We start from the raw sequence: 18,779 nt of genomic DNA, 5'->3' as shown, positions 1-18,779 counted from the left end.
GCCCGAGGCAGGCTGCTGAGTCGGGCTGGGCAGCCCTGAGGGGAGTCAGGGCCCCTCCAGAGGCAGGCGTCTGCAGGGCAACCCGGCCGTACCTCCCTGCCCCCCCACAAGCGCGCCCAGGGCCTCGGGGCTCCCCTGGCACACGGGAGAATCAGAGCGGCCGGAGGCTCGGGCAGGGAGGGGCTGGGCTGCCAAGCCGCGAGGGCCACACTGAAAGGCTCTCCAGCGTGGCAGAGCTGATTTATGAAGGCCGTCTGGGCGGCCGGCCAAGTCTGTAAGTCACGGACAATTAGGAGGCATGCTGCAGCCTCAGCCTCCCCACGGGCCTGCGCCGGCCTCCCGCGCGCCCAGCTCCACTGCAGCCTCCCAAGCAGGCTGGCCCCCATGGCCACCTCTCGGGGCCCAGGCAGGTCCCCAGCTCAGCTTGCAGACGAAACCCTGAAAGCCCGGGACATGGCACCTTTGCACCGAGGCTGCTGAGCAGGTGACAGGGCCCAAGATCACTCCAGTCACTCTAACTATGTCCTCCTCCAGCGGCCTCTGACACCAAGGCCTGCTTTGACATCTTGGGGCTCTCACGAGGGCCAGGGGTGCCCAGGGAGCAGAGGACAGGAAGGGAGGGGCCATCTACTCCCTTGCTACCAAGAATGGCCACCGGCCCTTCAAGAGGGACCTGGTGTGGCCGTTTCAGGCCAAGACCACTGGCCCTGCCAGCCCAGGGTTCCTCTCCCTGGGAGCTGAGAACTGTGACCCGTGGGGAGGCTGAGGCTGCAGCATGCCTCCTAATTGTCCGTGACTTACATCCCCGGCTGGCTGTCCACAGGACTCCCTCTCCCGCCGGCCCCTCTGGTGTGTGCTCAGGTGCCCCGGAGGCTCCTGAGCAGCGGCGTCTTGGTGAACTTGCCCAGCGCCGCCCCATGGCAGCCCCGGGCGCCCCCTCAGCAACAGAGCATTTCGAGTGTGGCGGGGCCAGGGAGGAACCGCCTCTTCAGAGGTGGGTGGCTCTAACCCGATGAGCTTACGGAGCCTCCCGTGTGCGCGGGCGGCAGTGAAGTTCAGGCTTCCTGACTGCGTCTCGGCTTCACGCACCTGAGACGATCCGACAGCAACAGCGGGGACACTTGCCTGGAACCGCCAGCAGTGATCCCCATCAGTAACCCTGTCCCCCCACCCCCACCCCGGGGCACATGGGTTTGAGAAGTCCCTGGTTAATCCAAGGGACAGAGCAGGGGGGCTGCGACACCTGGCCCTGGCTGCCGCCCAGCTGCCAGCACAGGGTGGCCGAGGCTATGTCCTCCCAGCCCGCTGGCTCATCTCTACATGAGGAGATGAGTGGGCACAGACCCAGCCAGCCCCCCGGCCTGGGCATGGCTTCCAAGGAGCAGTGCCCGGGGTCAGCCGCACCTTGGCCCTGGCCTGGCCCTGGCCCTGGCCCCACCACAAGTGTGCCCATTGCCGGGCACACTCACGGCCTTCCTGGCGCACGCCCTCAGAGCCAGGCTCAGAGAAAGGCAGCAGGAAGGCGGTTCCGCGCACGTAGACACAACAGGCCATTGTAGCGGCCGCACCCCCAGCTGGTGGCGGCTGGCAGGGCACGGGGTGCTGGGCCCCTGCCAGACGCGCTCTGTGAGCGCACCAGAGGTGTTCCGTCTGAGGCAGTCTGCTCGCCGCGGCCTTTGTCGCGTCTGCTACTGAAGTTTCCTGTCTGTTCCTCTCCTCTCCAGGAAGAGATCTGAAACCCAAAACCTTTATTGCGCCTTTTAAAAGGCTTCACAGCTCCCCATCGACCTCATCCCTGTCCGGCTCTGCGGCTGGGACCGTTGGGGGCAGCCATGCCGGGGGCCCGAGGGGAAGTCACCCTGGTCACGCTGGGCTGCAGGGACTTGGCTGGGGAGGACCTGGGGGCGGGAGGAAGACAGGAGCAGGAGGCGGCTGAGGTCCTGCGGCTGCGGGCCCCAGGTGCCCGTCTCTCTGGCCGTTGGCTGGTTGGGGCGGGAGAGTGGAGTGCCACCCAGGAGGCTGGTGGCCTCAGCCCTTTCCCACCTCACCTTTGTTGGGGAACGCAGCCCTGCCCAGTAGGCCCTCGGGCCCATGGGGACCAACCGAGGCTGACAGGTTTGGAGAAGTGTTAGGAAACGTCACATGCAGAGAGCAGTGGCCGGAGGCAGCGGGTGAGTGACATCCAGGAGCAGCCTGTCGCCACACAGGCTGGCTCCCCTTCCCCTCCAGCCCAGGCGAGCTCCCACGTGCCTCCAGCCTTGGCTTCCCCTTCTGTCATGGTGCCCACCTCACGTGGGCATTGTTGAGATTCCATGAGACCGTTTCATACAAAGCCCAGAAAACACTATTTTTAAATGATATTTTTAAAAGGCAATTGCTACTATTTTCATGATCATTGGTCGAGGGCAAGAGAAGGGGGTTCTAGAATTTAATGAAGGATCCTTATCACAAGAGCTATCACCCCAGTCAGGGCACCACATACCCAAGTGCCCGGGAAACAAAAGGTTCTGGATCAGTGCCCAAGAACTCTGGGTCAAGGGAGCAGGCCAGGAGGGCTGCCTGGAAGGGGCAGGCTTGAGAATGAAACTGGAAAAGCAGAGTGAACCGAGCTGTGAGAGCTCCTGGGCCGCGTCCGTGACAGATGGCCTCACAGTTCCACAGGTCTGGGTCTGGCCAGGCACCTGTGCCCTCAGTGGCCCCCAACCCCCTCCCACACCCTTCCCAGGGCAGCAAGAAAACTGCCGCTGCCCTGGGGAGAGGATAGCTGCAGCGGCTGCCGTCACTGGCCTTGCTGGACCGGCCTCTCAGATCTGTCCATTGCTCGTGGTCGCCGCGGCCAGAGGTGCCTGCTGAAGGGGTTGCTGGGCTCGTCTCCTGCTCTCTGGAGGGCATGTGAACAGGGCCAGGAGGCTGGGCAGGAGCCTCGGGCCTCAACCTGGCACATGGAAGCATGGCGGGTGACTTCCCTCTAGGCCCAGGTCACGTCTCCAGCTCTGCTGAGGGCTTCCGTCCCTGCCTAGGGTCTGACCTGCCGCAGCAGGAGCAGGGGCTCCCCTTCCAGGCCCTGTGGGCGCCTCCCCTCTTGCCCACCCCCAGGGCTGCGCGACCTTCACAAGGCCCTTTGACACCTGCTGATGCCCCTAGGGGTCCAAAGGGACAGAGGGGTGAGGGGAGAGCCCGCCTGCCTGGTCTTGCCCTGCCCTGGGTCAGGAAGGTGGGCAGAGGGCCCCAATCTCACTATCAGGCTGGTGGCGCGGTGCCCACTGCACCTTGTCTCGGTGGAGGGGCTGCAAACTCTGCCCCCACCCACAGGCACTGCGGGCGGCCGAGGAATGGAGGCTCCTTCGGCGGGGAGCTTGGGCTCACCACGGCAGTCACCAGCGGACAGCTGAGAGCACCCGAGTTCAGGGCCAGGCAGGAGGCTGCAGGGGAGGAGGCCAAGCCCAACATGGGCCTGGCCTGGCCCGGGTCCTGCCCGATCGTTCCCCTTCCCTTCCGGGAAGCTGGGACTCCCACGCCCTCACTGGGCTTTGTTTTCCCAACAGCCCTGCCAACCGGAGCCCGCTGGCCCAGAGCCCAGCCAAAGCCAACCTGCAGAGCTGCTACGGTCACATCGGGAAGACGTCTGGGCAGAGACAGAGGCAGTGGTCTCCAAGCAGCAGTTGACGAGTGCCTGCCGCCACCCCGGGGCTCGGAAGGCTGTGGCTTCAACCACCAGGCCCCTGCCGAGCCAGCCAGGTAGGGCTGGCCAGAGGGCACTGGGGCGTCCTCTGGTCTCCAGGCAGCCAGCCCATCCAGGAGTTAGGGGACGGTGGGACCAAAGACTCAGCCAGACAGACCCAAGGCCTGTGGGCTCTGCTCCTGGTGCCTGTGGGTACCACACCCTCCAACCCCAGGGACCACCCTGAGGGGGACTCAGCCTGAAGACGACCCGCACACCAGGCCGTGTCCTCCGGGTCATGCTTCTTAGCCACCTTGCTGCGGCTCCATGAAGCATGGGTGTGCCCAGGGTCTCGCCTCGGCAGAGCGGTGGCATGCCTGACCCGGAGCTTCCCGGCCTTGTGTCTATGGGTTGCCCTGACGGTGCCCTGTTCTGCCATCAGGTGGCACATGCAGGGGTTGGCTGTGGACCGTCCATCACCGTCCTTCATCCACCTTCTCTGTTTCTTTTCTCCCCTCTCCTGCCTTCTTGTGGACGGTGGAGCTTTTGAATTCTGCTTTCCTCCGTTGAGCTAGAACATGTGCACTGCTCCTGTCCCCCCGACTGCAGATCACACTTCGCCCCTGGAACACAGAGGGGACACCAGGACCTTTGCATCCTAATTGCTCCTGCCCTGACCTCACGGCCATCCCAGGCCTGAATTCCTGCTCGGTCCTCACCTGAAGCCCCGTGAGGTTCTGACCCTCAGTGTCTGCTTCCCTTCCTTCAGACTCCCCACTCTTCCTACCTTCCTTCCCTTCCTTCTGCCTCAAGTCACCCCGAAGGCTTGGGGTCGCGGGACTGTGGGAGACGTCCTTGGTTGTCACCTCCTTGGGTGGTCATTACATTTTTGCTGGGTGTTGAATTTGAAACTGAGAGTCACCGGCTCTCAGCATTCTGAAGACACTGCTTCTGCGCGTTCCGGGTCCCACTACCACAGCCGAGAAGTCAAGCTTCCCTGGTGGGCATGTGAGCTTAGCAAGCAGGGGACGCCGGGCTCCAACCCAACACCCAAGAAAACAGGGGAATGGTGGGAGGCAGGCGGTGGGGGTCTCCAGGTGAATTGTTTTATTTTTCTGGTGATCCGCATTTCCCTTTGGCTCTATTTCAATACCGCAGTGTTCTGCATTTTATTCTGATATGAGGAGAGTGGAATCCTTCTCCATCTTGCTTCGGACTCGTTGGCTTCTTAGATTGAGGGTGGCTGTCTTTCATTAGATCTGAAATGGTTTCAGCCATAATCCTTTTTACACCTGACCCCAACCCTCTTCCCCTTCCCCCTTTCCCAGAACCCCAGTTAGCAGCGTGTTTCTGGGCACCCTCCTGCTTGCCCTGGTCCACTTCTTGATCTTTTAGGAGAAGCCCTGTTCCTAACTTTTTCTCTCTCATCCTTCAGTTCACTAATTCTTTCTTCAGTGGTGTCTAAACTTGTCAAAATGTCTTTGGAGTTTTTCTAGGGTCACGCTTTTTATTTCTAGGAGTATTTTGGTTCCTTTTCAAGCAGGTTCATTCTTTATTAATGTATTCCTCCTTTTTTGTTGTTGTTGTTTTTCACAACAAAACAAAATAGTTTTATTACAGTTTGATGTATTCCTCTTTTTTATATATAAAACATTCTTCTTACTCTCTGGTTCTGATAGTTCCAGTATCTGAATTTTTTGGCTGACCTGATTCTACCGCCTCCCATTTCTGGGGGCTTCTACTCACAGCGCCTCGTTTCCTTGTGTTTTAGGAACACTAATCTGCTCTTATTTTACAGATGAGGAAACGGAGGACAGGGACAATGCCTAACTCATTCCTAGCCAGTAAATGACAGATTGAAACCTTGGCACCAGGCGGCTGACTCTAAGGTCTATGATCCCACCTCTATGATTCTCAACACAGGATGGTAACGAGTGAATCCCTTCATCCATCTGTTCCTTCACCAGCTACTCACTGAGCTCCTTCTGTGTGCCAGACACTGTTCAAGGCCTGGAGACGCAGCAGGGAAAGATGAAGACAGACATCTTCCCTCGGAACTGGAAAACCTGTGGGAGTGGACACGGGGAGGGTGGAGGGCATTTGTGAGCCTGTCGAGGTGTATAGAGCCTCCTTTGCAGAGGCATCACAGGGAAGTGGCAGCCAGGGCTGTGGTCAGAGGAACCGGTACCCACATTGGCCATTCAGACTCCCATGGCTGGGTCCTTCTGCTGAGTCCCTGGAGACAGAACCCACGCCTCTGTGGAGGTAGCAGCAGAAACAAGCCCCCTAACCCAGGGGAACACAAGGCACAGAGAAGGCTTGCTGCCTGCCGGGGGTCTGCCGGCCCACTGACATTTGAGCACAGGCTGTTTCCCGTCCTCTCCTTGAAGGCAAATGCTCCAACAGGGACTCAGCTCTGGATTCGGGGAGGGCAAAGGTCCCTGTGGCTTCTCCCTGCTGGGAAGGCCGGAGGGCATGGAGAGGCGATGACAGGCCCTGGCTTGGCAGGCTGAGCAGAGACACCCATGGAGCCGGGCTGCAGACAAGCTTCCAAGCCCCTAAGTACCCGGGAGGCTTTGGGAGGTGAATGCATTTCCCCAAACTCTGCAAGCCAAGAGGCCTTGGCCTCCATCCTCTTACCGGAGGACCATGGGTCCCTCGAAGCACCCTGACACCTGTGAGGGGCGGCCCTTGGTCAGCAGAGCTGCTAGGGAGGGGTGGACTTTCCTCAGCCTGTCGTCCAGGGAGCAGCTGGGCACAGCTGCATCCTGAGGACACCGCCCCAGCCCTGCCTGGAACACAGGGTCAGACACCATTCCCAGCAGGGCCCCACTCCAGCCGGCCAGGCGAGGGGACGGCGTGTCCTGGGGCTTGGCTGGCCCCGTCCCAGCCCAACGAAGCAGTCCCCCCGCAGCCTCCAGGCCTGCGGGTGGGAGGGTGCCTCCAGCCCCGAGCCAGGGGAGCGTGAGCTTGGCGGAGGCCTTCCTGGGCCGGTGCTGTCCATGCCATGGCAGGGCTGGTGTTCTGGGTCTCCCAGAGCCGTGGGTAGCTGGACGTGTCAGGAACCTGGCCACGGCGCCCACTGACTGTTCAGGAGACACTGTGGTTCAAGCTGTCCCCAGATCCTGCACACACGCCAGGGCAGCTGAGACTTCTCCAGGCCGGCTGCCTCCCTCGCCTGCCCCCCGCAGGACACGGCCGCATCCTCACTCACCTCGGCTTGTAATTCCTGCTCCAAAATTTCGCACAGCATCAGCTGCCAGCACTGTCACACAGGCGGCCTCCCCTGCTGGCCGGCAGCCTCCATTCTGCCTCAAGCCCACTCGGACTTGCAGTTTATGCCTCTGCGTGTACATGTGCATGTGTGGGTACGCGTGTGCGTGTGTCCAGGTGTACACCACTGAGATCTTTTTTTTTTGGGGGGGGGTACTGGGGATTGAACTCAGGGGCACTTAACCACGGAGCCACACCGCAGCCCTATTTTGTATTTTATTTAGAGACAGGGTCTCACTGAGGTGCTTAGGGCCTCGCTGTTGCTGAGGCTGGCTTTGAACTCGTGATCCTCCTGCCTCAGCCTCCCGGGCCGCTGGGATGACAGGTGTGAGCTATCACACCTGGCCACCATTGAGATCTTATGGGCTTACACTCGGCCTCTCCAGAGCCCCTCGCCAGCCCTCCCTGCACGGGCCCCCTCGGCTCATCACTCCTGTGGGGGCATCTTCCCACCTGGAAGATGCCCCAGGGAGCCAGGACCCAGCACACTGCCTCAGTCTCCCCCCTGCTCCTTGTCCCTGTGGTCAGCAGTGGGTCAGGAGCTTCCAGGTCGTCTTCATTTTGCACAAGCAACGGGTAGGTCAGCCACGAGTCTAGGTTGGGCTGGTTCAAAGCAGCCATCTGGCTTTTTCAAGGATGTTCCCAGTCACTGACACGTGTCACAGAACAATCCAAACGTCCGGATGAACAAAGACCACTAGAATCACCTGGACCCCGGACGCTGGTCTCTGGGTCACTTCTGTGTGGCTGCTGTTCCCAATTCACTCCACGTAGCAACGGTCCAACCCCGCAGACACCCCTGGTGGCAGGAGGGCCTCGCCCACTACAGTGCAGAAAGTCGGGCACCAGGAGCAACCGGAAAGGGCTGGACACCCGAGGTCTTGACCACGATGCCCCGCCGTCATGCACACCGGCACCGGGGTGTTAGCACAGTGGGGACCTCACGGGGTCTTCAGAGCCCCTGCCTCTCTGTGGTGCCACATCTCACGAGCACCTGCCCGGCAGCCTCACTGTGTCCTTGTCACTCACACTCTTCAGACAGGAGCTCCCCGAGGGGGCTGCCTGGGGGGGCTGCACACCCCGTCAGCCAGCCAGGCCCTGGGAGCCTTCCCGAGGCCTGGCGCGGCTCGGCCCGACTGGCGGGAGTCAGGCAGCTCTGCTCCCCGTGGGGGAGTCCAAGTCGGCGGCAGCCTCCCTCCCAGAGGCCAGGGCTGGTCCAGGTCACAGTCTGCACTTCAGGCAGCCAGCTCGGGGGAGCGTGGGGCCCCTGACAGTGAGAGCACAGTCCTGGGCCTTCTGCAGACACGCGGTTTCTAACCACAGGAGATCTCAGTGGTGGCCAGGCGTGGTGGCTCACGCTTGTCATCCCACCACCCTGAGCGCCAGAGCTCCAGGGACCTGGGAGAGAAAGCACTAGGTCCTTGAGCCAGGGACCCTGGCAGCAGAAACAGTGCCACCAGCACTCCACAAGGCCACCTGGGACAGAGGCTGGCCCTTGCCTGGGGAGCTGCAAGTGTTGAGAGACCCCCCAGAGAGGAGTGCAGGGCTCCACTCAGACCCCAGGCTCCTGGATGCCTGGCCTGGGCACACCAGCTGCCTGTCCAACAGGAGGAAGGGCCTGGTGGGACCCTGTCTCTACAACAGCACAGAGGCCGCTGGACACTCACCTTTTACTCTGAAAAACGGGACTCCTGTGGGGAAAGGAGGAGGGGCAGAGAGCTGGACCCTGAGGTGCCTGGCCCCCTCCTGCCCCGGTGCTCAGAGCACAGCCCTGCGCTCTGGGGAAGCCACACGTGTGCAGAGACTTCCGTGAGCACTCATGTGCCTGTCCACTGGCCACGGCACTCTGGAGCCCCTCATCCAGCCAGGCCTGTCCAGCAGACGAGGTGGCAGTCACAGGACTTCTCTGGACTCACAAGAGTCCCACAGCCCAGAGGGGCCTCAGGCCACCACCATAAGAGCAGGAGACCACTCTGCCTGATGGTGCCCCAGTCTCTTCCACTGGGTGGTGTGTTCTCATGGCCACCACTCACGCAGGGCCCAAGAGCCCGTGGCCAGGGGCTAGAAGGAGAAGACCGGCAGCTGTGGTGGAGGCTGCTGGCCTGGTGATCTGCAGCTGGGCAGTGTCCAGCGCAGGGACAGACCCCACATCCCTCCAGCAGCCCTCTCTGACCCCACCACCGTGAGGCCTCTGCCTGGACAGAGGAGGCACCCCTGACTCCCCACGCCATCCCTGGAATGTCCAAGTCCTCCCTGCATCCGGGCCTGCCGGCCAGTCCCTTTAAGGACAGCGGAAGCCCAGTGTCCATCCTCCAGGCCTGAGAATGCAATTCCTGCTCCTTATCTGCAAAGAGGAGCCAGCGGATTTCCTGACGGGGGTGCGGGGGGTGCGCCAGCGCGGAGGCCCCGGCACAGGAGCTGGCTGCAGGACAGGCAGCCGCAGCGTCTCCCCAGGCCCTGGGGTCCCAGGGTAGATGTGGGCCAAGCTCCTCAGACAGACGCTCCACATTCTTCAGAACAAAGTCTTCAAAGCCGGGGGATGGGGGACGGGCGGGCACCCCACCCACTTCTTCCCCTGGGACTGCGATGTGATCACAAACACATGGCTGTCCAGGTGACGGGACCAATTGGAAGGCAGACCTTGGCTGTGCGGCACATAAGCAAACACCCACAGGGCACCTCCATGTGGTGTCCGTGCCCCGGGGGGCACTGAGTGTCCAAGGCTGGGCCGCCCTGCCCTCCCGCCTGCCCCCCCAGCCTCACCTGCCACCTGCAGTCCTTTCCCCACAACCAGCACCAACCTGCCATCCCGGCAGGGGTCTGGGGCAGCCACGCCTGTCACCCAGTGGCCTTTGCTCCGGGCTCAGGTATCGCCTCCCCCTCGCTTGGCAGCGCACTCCTGGCTGACGTCAGCTCCCCTGAGCCTCAGCCGCCTGCACCAGCCTTCCCTGCTCTGCCTGCCCGTGGCTCTGTGGTTCTCTCCCCACCACGCCTGGAGTCCTCTCAAGATAGTGCCCTCAAAAGCACTCAACCGATGAGTGGACAGTGTGGGCTGTCCCTGTCAGGTGGCAAGGGAAGCAGGGCCACACACCCACATGCACCCTTCCATGCACCCTGGAGTGGGTGTCCCCCGAGACACCGAAGATGCTGGCGGGGTCAGTGACAGGCACCAGCTCTGTGGGCAACAGCCCCGCCCTGGGTGGGCCATCCAGGGTGTATGGACAGTTAAAGTCCAGACATGGGCGCTCACCCCTTGTCCCAGCTCCAACCCCTGAGAGTCCACCCCATCCCCCCTTGGAAAGTCCCTGTGATGGGCACTGAGGTCCCATCTACATGCTTCTCCACCGCAAGCAGCAGCCTGCCCTGGCCCCATCCCCTCCTGGACCAGAATCAGGAACTTGCTCCCGTCAGGACAGTTGGCTCAGGCTTGTGGCCTGACCTCATTCCTGCTGCCCTCTGTTGTGGCCAGTGGTCACTTCCAAGGGGTAAGGGAGGCAGACCCTAGAAGGAGCTCAGGAGGAAAGAATCCTTTGTCCCTTTTCTAAAGCCCCTCCGAAGAGCCCCACCTGCTCAGTGTGAGCCCAGCACTGGAACTGTGCCCACACCTTGGGGCCAGCGTGTCCCCAGAGGTCAGAGTCTGTGGGCTCTAGGGAGCAACCAGTGCTTTGGAGAGGGCGGGACAGCGCAAGGCCCCGCCTCCCAGGAGGGGAACCAGGAGGCCTCTGCCCGGCAAGAAGAGGAGAACCCACAGTGTGCCACACTCAAGCCACCAAGGCCCCGCAGGCCCTCGTGCTCCAGGTGCCAGGTGCAGACTCCAGGGCCACCCTTCCCACTCCCCACAGAGCTGCAGACAAGTCACCAGCCTCATGTCGGGGTTAAGGTTCGCTGCTCTGAGGTGGGGCCTGACTCCAGGGGGCTGGGGTAGGGGGATCAGGGGCACAGCCCACCAAGTGCTCAGGATGGGAGCCCCCAGGGCAGCCCCCACACCCCACGCCAGCCAGGACTGCCGTCCCCCACCACCCGAAGCCCACCTGGCCACACCTGGGCCATTTTCAGTGAGGCGAGCAGAGGCCTTAAAGCCAGCAGGGTAGACAGGAAAAGGATACAACCAGATCGGGTGCACCTCCCGGTTCTCCTGGGAAGGCCCAGAGGGGACAGGAGAGGCCCAGGGACAGACCCCGAGGGTCCTGAGGCAGCCCCGGGCCCCAGACTGCCCACTCAGATCAGGGTCAATCCTCCTTCGTGCAGAAGGAGCTGCCACAGCACAGACAGGAGCCTGGGGCAGCACACTCGGCCCCTCCCCAGGAGTGGGACGGGCATCTCTGTGCCTCAGTCCCTGTCCCGTAAAATGGGAGACAATGCCCCTGTGCCATTACAGGACGAGGTGAGGGAGCCGTGGCTGGGTTCAGTGGTGGCTACTGCCAGACCCTGTCCCCTCCCAGTAACCCCAGAGGCTCACCCCAGGACACCAGCCCAGCTGGCCAAGCTCCCACTGCCCTGGCCCTGCAGTGCCCCCAGGTCTCCCAGCAGAACATTTCTGACATACTCCAAATCCTCAGCAAAACAAGATGAGAATTCAGTGATTGCTTTTGGCAAGGAGTCCACAGGCCAGCTAAAGGGCCAAAAATAACCCAGGGGAAGTGTCCCAGGCCACCTGCGGTCTGAGGGGCTCCATCTGGGCTCTGTCTGAACACGGGGCCAAAGTGGTCTGGGCCTGACCTCGCCGCCAGCCAGCCAGAGAAGCTGGGAGACAGGGACGTGGGGAAGGGAGGACGGCGGACAGAGCAAGACTGTCTGTCACTCAGCACACTTCAAGCCAGGAAGTGTCCAGCCATCCAGAAAAGTGTAATGTCATACTTTACCAAGAAAAGCAGCTGTTCGCTACTCACTGGCCACAGATAGTTGGGGGCGTCCCGGGAGAGAGTGTTGGCTGGGGTTGTGGGGGATGGATGGGGAGGTGTCCACCAGGCTCCTCAGCTCCCTGAGGCCTGGCCAGCCCTGCACTGAGGCAGGGACGGAGGTGGAGCGGGTGGGGCCCTGAGCAGGACACACCTAAAGCACATAGAGCATCCTGCCAGGGACATGCAGCCAGGTTGGAAGGAGAACAGGGTCCCCCCAGGGCCAGGCTCCCAGGACCAGCGGCCACCTGCAGGCATCTCCTCCCCTCATCGCTCCTGTGAAGAAGGATGGCCCTCCACACACCTGTGCACCTGCCCATCTGCTGTCCCTGTGGTGGAGGGTCCCCTGGCTTCACTCAGTCCCATCTCCCCATGGCCCTGTGACCTGCACACTCAGGGCTGTTCTCCATTCTCACCTGCGAGGGAGTGAGGCTGTGAGGACCCACGGGCGCTGGCTCCAGGCTGCACTTGCTCAGACTGGTGCCCAACCTCGGGCTTCCCGGGTCAAGGAGCCCGCCGTTCTCCCACCCCCGGCAGCCTGCCTCCCCGCCGTGTGCTCCTCTGAGTCAGCCATGCAGTGGCAGCTGGATCGCTGGCCTCTGAGGGTGATTCCCTAGAGGGTGCCCAGCTCCAAGGCCCCGTGTGCCCCTTGCAGTCTCCAGGCCCCGCCCTCCCTGGGCGAGCAGGAGGTGGGCGTCCTGCAGCCACTAGGAAAGTGTGAGGCCACAGCCCAGAAAGCAGCCCCCACAGCCTCACCCGAGAGGTCAGAGACCCGGCTCCTGTGTGGCCACTGGAGGGGGACAGAAGTCTGCCCAGCCACTCTCCTAACCACACAGCAGCCTCCTCCCTGAAGGGGAAGCTTGCCTCATCCTCTGCCAACCACAGCAGAAAGGGTGCCAGCGTCACTGCCTGCCAGCTCCTGGGGCGCCACGGGGTTAAATGCTCACCCACACGCTCACACAGACACACGCGCACGCACCCACACACATACACAGACGCAGGATCGCGCCCTCGCACACATGTCCTGGAGGGCAGCCGATCCCAGCGCTCCTTGCCAACAGCTCCAGGCATCCCCAGGCCCATCCCGCGCCCGGGAAACTTCCAGCCCACCAAGGGCACACCTTTCCCTAACTCAGGCGTCTGCCCGGCAGCCCCTGGAGAGGCGGCCAGAGAGTCGGGAGGGGGCAGGAAGCCACGGCTCAGCCAGCCTTCACAGAACAGGACGGTGCTTTCCTTGCAGGTGGGAGTCCCCCTGGCCAGGCTGGGCACGGAATCCTGGACTCTCCCCTAGGCTGGTGGAGAGGCCTGGGCACACGAGTCCCACAGGAGCTGGCCACAAGCATTTTCACAGGCCCCGGTCAGAAATGCACACACACGGGCCGAGGCACGCGTCACCTTGCCCACCTGTGCCTCTTGTCAGCGCTGGCCTGCGGGAAGGGCCCAGCCTGAGGTGGCAGGTTGAGAGAGGCTTCTTCCCCTGCCTGGCTCGCAGGCCGCTGCTCCCCGGCGCACCTGGCTTCCCTGCATCCCGCGAGTCTTGATGCTCCCGGGCCGAGGCTCAGCACCACCCCCAGCAGTGCAACACACCTGCAGTTCACACTCGTGGTCTCGGAGCTGGAGGGGAAGGAGCCTGAGGGTTCAGCTCTGCCTCTGGCCACCTCTGAGAGGGGGCAAAGGAGGACACCGGGCTCAGATCCCCACGGGCCCCAGCCCACCTGTCAGACTCTCACAGACCATGCTGTGCGTCACCAAGGCCACCACCTAACAAGGTGCAGCAAGCAGGGCAGGAGTGGGAAGGCCCAGGGAGCAGGGAGACCCGTGTCCTCTCCTCCAAGGGAGCAGCAGGCAGAGATGGTGGGGGCCAACTCACCTTCCTACCCCAGGCTGAGCCACTCAGGGTCACACAGAGCCAAGGCTCTGTGACTTCCCATCCCTGGGGCTGCCACAGCAAAGGCAGGGACACATGGGGCCAGCCCCAGGTTACCCAGGACCCTGTTCCAGTGAGCTCCTCCACAGCAGCCAGGAGCTCGGGCTCATCCTACCGAGAACTGTCAGGAAACCGTGGTGGCCCCTGGGCCTTTGCTCCTGCAGTGTCCCCACTTGAAGTGCCCTTTCCCACCATTTAAGGGGATTCCCCAAACCTCGAGGCTCCACCTGTATCCCCCGCTTCTCCGGGCAAGCCTCTGAGACCTCCTGCAATGCCGCCCACTTGCCAGCCTCCAGAGCAGGCAGGGCCAGGTGCTCAACTAAAGGCTGTCTGTACACAGGACAGAGGACCCAGTCCCCAGTCCATCACACAGGTATGTGCTTTGGCTTCCAAAACTGGAAGGGGAGGGAACAGCCCCCTCCACCAGGACCCTGGGATGGGCAAAGGGCAGCCTGGGCAGCTGGAGCCCATGCGTCACTGCGGCGCTCCCCTCTCCCTGTGCTCCTGGGGGCTCCAGAGACCCTCAGCTCCCCAAGAGAAAGCCAGCAGCTGGAGGACAGGCTCCCACTGTCTGCTCCTCTGCCTGGGCCAGCCTCTCTGGGTACCCCTGGGCCTACCCATGCCCCTCCACCTAGAGCCACCTGCCCCTCTCTGACCACCAGCCACTACAGCCCTGGCTTACCTGTCCAGCCTCCACACACTGTGGCCAGCCCACACCTTGTTCCCCAGTTAGACCCGAGCTCCTCCAGCGTCAGGGCCCCCTGTTTCCTGCAGGGTCAGTTGGGCACATAGTAGGGCTCTTGAGAGGGGTTTGCTCCATGAGAGACAGTCTTGGAGCCTTGGGGTCCAGCACACAGTCTCCCATGCCTGGGTGGATGCAGTCAGAGAACGGGCTTGTTGACAGGTAGGGGACGCAGCATCTGGGCGAGGACCCCGGCAGTCCCCCTTTGCTTCTTCCCCATAAGTTTATTAGGGAAGCTATGGGTACACAGACGGGGCAAGAGGTCATCAGCAGATGTGAAGAACAGTTCTCGAGGGCTGGGGATGTGGCTCAAGCGGTAGCGCGCTCGCCTGGCATGCCTGTGACCCAGGTTCGATCCTCAGCACCACATACAAACAAAGATGTTGTGTCCGCCGAAAACTAAAAAAAAAAAAAAAAAAAAAAAAAAAAATTTAAAAAAATAGTTCTCGCTACGCAATGGGCTTGTGCTTATCTACGGCCTCAAATTTTTCCACATTAAAATATAAAAATGGCCAGGTGCAGTGGTGCGCGCCCGTAATCCCAGCAGCTAGGGAGGTGAGGGAGGAGGATTGTGAGTTCAAAGACAGCCTCAGCAATGGCGAGGCGCTAAACAACTCAGCAAGACTTTGTCTCTAAATGAAATACAAAACAGGGCTGGGGATGTGGCTCAGTGGTCAAGTGCCCCTGAGTTTGATCCCTGGTACCAAAAGAAAAAGGAGGAGCGGGGGGAGAGAATGAAAGAAAGAAAAGAAAGAAGGAAGGAAAGAAAGAAAGAAAGAAAGAGAAAATGACTTCAGACACACTCCCTGACCCCGGCCACTCCAAAGGGCCATCAAACACATGGTGCAATTCTACCTTTAAGCCACCAGGTGGCGGCCAAGACCAACACATCCTCCCTCTGCCCACCTTGGCCTCCAGCTTCCTCCAAGGGCTCTCTGGGTCTCTGCGGTAGGGCAGTCCCCGATGCAGAGCAGACCAAGGAAGGCCCTCCTTAGTGCCGGGCCCTCCCTAGTGCCCAGAAGTGGATATTGCTATCTCACCTGAAGACTGGGAAAACCAGCCCCAGAGGGAGAAGGGACCTGCCCACTGGCACACAGCCTGAATGGGAACCTCCATGTCCCCGTTCACTGACTGATTTCACAAAGGGCTGGGGGTCACTTGGTTTTATCCGCAGTACCCAGAATGGCCTTGCAAAGACAAGGACGTGGTCAAGGCCCCACAGCAACCTGGGGAAGGAGGCCAGTTGAGCCTGATCTGGCAGAGGGCTCGGGGCCTGAGCTCGTGGACCACCACAAGATTGACTCTGGAGCCAAGATCCTGCAACATCAGAGTGCAGCACCCACCAGGGACACCAGTGGACAGGGGCTGAGTGGGGTTTGGCTCTGGTTGGGACGGGAAGGCAGGCCGCGCGGCCACCCACCTGGGAACCCGGGTTAGCAGGAGGTCCGGCAGGGCCTGCCCCATACCAGCCAGGCTGACAGCAGGAGGAACAACAGGGTGAGAGCCGCCGCCAAGGTCACTGAGGGAACCAGGTCAGAGTCCTCAGGACTAGGCATGGCATCACCAGGGGCGTCTCTGGGGGCCTGGGGGGCCCCCGACAGCTGGGTGCCAGAGACCTTCTCCCCTGGGGGTCCTGGGCGACCCATCTGTGGAAAGGAGGGATGGAGAGGCAGGTCCTCCTCTGGATGAGCCCCTTGGCCCAGCCTCGGCCTCCCCTCCTGTCCCACTATCTCAGGGAGCCCTGCTGGAGAGCATGGGCCAGAGCAAGGGCCCTACGGTTCCCACAGGTGGCCCAGGACAGTGAGACCTGAGGCTCTGCTCTGCTCTGTAAGGTGGGGATGAAGGCCACAGGGAGATGGCAAGGACCAGCTGAGACACCCCCCCCCACTTCGCTCCCACCTCCTTACCGTCCCCAGAGACAATGGAGTAGAAGGTCAGGCCCAGCCCATGGCCTCCTCCAGAGTGTGGCCCCAGCGCCAGGGTCCTGGAATGCAGCTGGGCCAGTGCCCAGCACGTAGAGGCTGTCAGACTGGTATGAGGGGACCTTTGTAGAGCCTGAGAGAGAGCTGCCTGCAACCAGTGCCCTCTGACAGCACAGCGCCCCAGGTGGCCACCAGGTTATAGCTCGGCCAGAGAGGAGGCCCCTCAGAAGCCCCGGAGGTGGGCAGAGGCCATAGTGACAGCCCAAGACCACCAAAGTGGCAGGACCCTTCTCTGGACAGGGACAGAGTTCAGACTGGGTCATGGTCAGGGATGGCCTCTGCCCCAGGACCGGGCCCTCAGGCTGGACCCCAGGCCCCTCCGTTGACCCAGGTATGTTCATAAACCTAGAAGTTCCACGCTCTGGAGGGCCCCCCCACTGCCACACTCCCCAGGGACATGCCTTGGCAGGCAGCACCCTTCTTTCCTGGATAGAACCCACCTCCTGGGGCTGAGCTGCAGGAAATGGGGGACCCGGCCAGGAGCTGCACCTCCACCTCACTGTGGTGTGTCCAAGGCAGGGGGGCAGCAGATGTCCCAGGTCACAAAGCAGAGAAAGGGGCCCTCTCCCAGGCCAGCCTCTAAACTGGGGCTCCCCACACAGGGGAGTAGAGGCTCAGGAAGGACAGAAGGCTCTCAATTCAGGTCAGCGAGGGGCTTCCAGGCGGCTGGGTGTCTGGCCCTGAGCAGGAGCAGAGAGGGGGAGGAACCCCTCCCCCAGAGGCCAGGTCCCCAAGCACCCAGAATAAAAGAGGTGGCAAGCCCACCAGGGGGAGGGCATCAATAGGCCTTCAAGGCCCCCAAAAATGACCCTTGAAGAAGGAAACTACCCTTTGAGGACGAGGATGCCACCTCAGTGTTCATCGTGAACAGAAAGGCTGGAAACAGCCTTGAGAGGTTCACGGGCACCAAGGGCCGCCCCCCAGCAGCCTCACAGTGGTCCATCAAAAGTAGGAAGGACAGACTGCTGTCCCCCCATGCCGCATCACACTGCACAGCAGGGGAAGGAGCAAACCTGGGGACCACAACAGGGAAGGGTCCCGGACACCCAACCAGAGCCAGTCAGGAAGGAGCACGGCCTGGGGCTCCCTCCCAGGAAGCCTGGCAGAAGGACCTAAGCTAAGACAGGGGACAGCAGCCGCTTCCTGGCTTCCTGCGGAAGGAGAAGGGCAAGCGGACCTCAGGAGGCCCAGAGAACTCCAGGGTGAGGGGAAAGCCCCCATCGGGATGGACAGGCCGTCACGTCCATCACAGGTACACAAGAGGAGTTCATTCTGTCCTCTGTGAATCCCACCTCGATAAAGTTGATTTTTTTAAAAATACATTAAAAAGAGCCAGGAAAAAATAATGATTCCATTTCTACAAGGTTCAAGAGCAGGAACTCTAACCCATGATGCAGGGGGAAGGACGTCCTGTAGGGGTGATCTAGGGCTTCCTCCCAGGTTACTGGAATCTCGTTCCTGACTAGGATGACCAGGGGCACTTGCCAGCCCCCTCTCTGAGCCCACCCTTGAGGTTTGTTCTCTCTTGGTTCTGAAAGATGGGGTAGCCCTGAAGAAGGCCCCAGGAGCTCACCCTTCACTAGGCTGCCTGGGCCACAGCCTGTGTTTCAGGTGAGGAAAAAACGCTTAAACCATTTTTGTGAAGTGGAGACATAACCACCGTGTGCAGCCCCAGGGCCACTGGAGAGACCTGGGAAGCAGAAACTAGCGTGCCCTAGAGTGCCCGCCCGCAGGAGGGCTCGGAGGGAGGGATGTGGTTTCCCTGTGGCTACTTTCTCTATTGTTCCACTACAGTTGTGTTTCTATTATAAGAAAAGGGAATTGAAACTTTTTTTTTGGGGGGGGGGCACAGAGGTACCTGGGTTAGCTTAACCACTGAGACACATCCCCAGTGCCTCACCCCCCACACCTTTTTAAAAAATTATTATTTTGAGACAAGATCCTGCTAAGTCCTTAGGGATTCATTAACATGCTGAGACTGGCCTTGAACTTGTGATCCTTCTGCCTCAGTCTCCCCAGCTGCGGGGATTACAGGTGTGTGCGGGTCAGCCAGAATTGAAACTCAAAAAAGAAAAATAGATAAATAAAAAGCTTTACTATTTTGATAGCTAAAATTTGGAAAGAACCCAACTGTTCAACAACAAAGAATCAGTTTTAAAACCTGCGCGATCACTCGTCCAGCAGGAGGGGAAGTGACTCAGCCCCCCTGCTGAGAAAGTCCAAAGGGAACTAACTGGACATACCATTGCAATTTTCTTTACTTTCAATTTTATCTTTTGAAAACAGGCTCCCAAGG

The 18,779-nt window shown here is 61.0% G+C and overlaps 2 long non-coding RNA genes across 4 annotated transcripts; both read right to left on the bottom strand.

The window, feature by feature from the left end:
- Positions 1-4,745: 4,745 nt before the first annotated feature.
- On the bottom strand, positions 4,746-12,603 carry LOC114094519 (uncharacterized). 2 transcript variants are annotated; one of them, XR_011704062.1, is made up of 3 exons: positions 12,249-12,603; positions 5,637-5,727; positions 4,746-4,920 (listed from the first exon to the last, which is right to left on the bottom strand). It is a non-coding gene; the product is annotated as an uncharacterized lncRNA (long non-coding RNA). The 2 variants fall into 2 exon arrangements; XR_003583046.2 differs by lacking the exon at positions 12,249-12,603 and adding an exon at positions 5,854-6,397.
- A 2,102-nt stretch (positions 12,604-14,705) lies between these two features.
- LOC114094344 (uncharacterized) lies at positions 14,706-18,182 on the bottom strand. 2 transcript variants are annotated; one of them, XR_003583012.2, is made up of 4 exons: positions 18,057-18,182; positions 16,409-16,496; positions 15,922-16,147; positions 14,706-14,900 (listed from the first exon to the last, which is right to left on the bottom strand). It is a non-coding gene; the product is annotated as an uncharacterized lncRNA (long non-coding RNA). The 2 variants fall into 2 exon arrangements; XR_003583014.2 differs by lacking the exon at positions 18,057-18,182 and adding an exon at positions 16,924-17,485.
- Between the last annotated feature and the right edge of the window lie 597 nt (positions 18,183-18,779).

This window comes from Marmota flaviventris, chromosome 13 (genome assembly GCF_047511675.1).
Source record: "Marmota flaviventris isolate mMarFla1 chromosome 13, mMarFla1.hap1, whole genome shotgun sequence".
Taxonomy (NCBI): domain Eukaryota; kingdom Metazoa; phylum Chordata; class Mammalia; order Rodentia; family Sciuridae; genus Marmota; species Marmota flaviventris.
The sequence above is the reverse complement of the archived record's forward strand: the minus strand, read 5'-3'. Positions and strand labels throughout refer to the sequence as shown.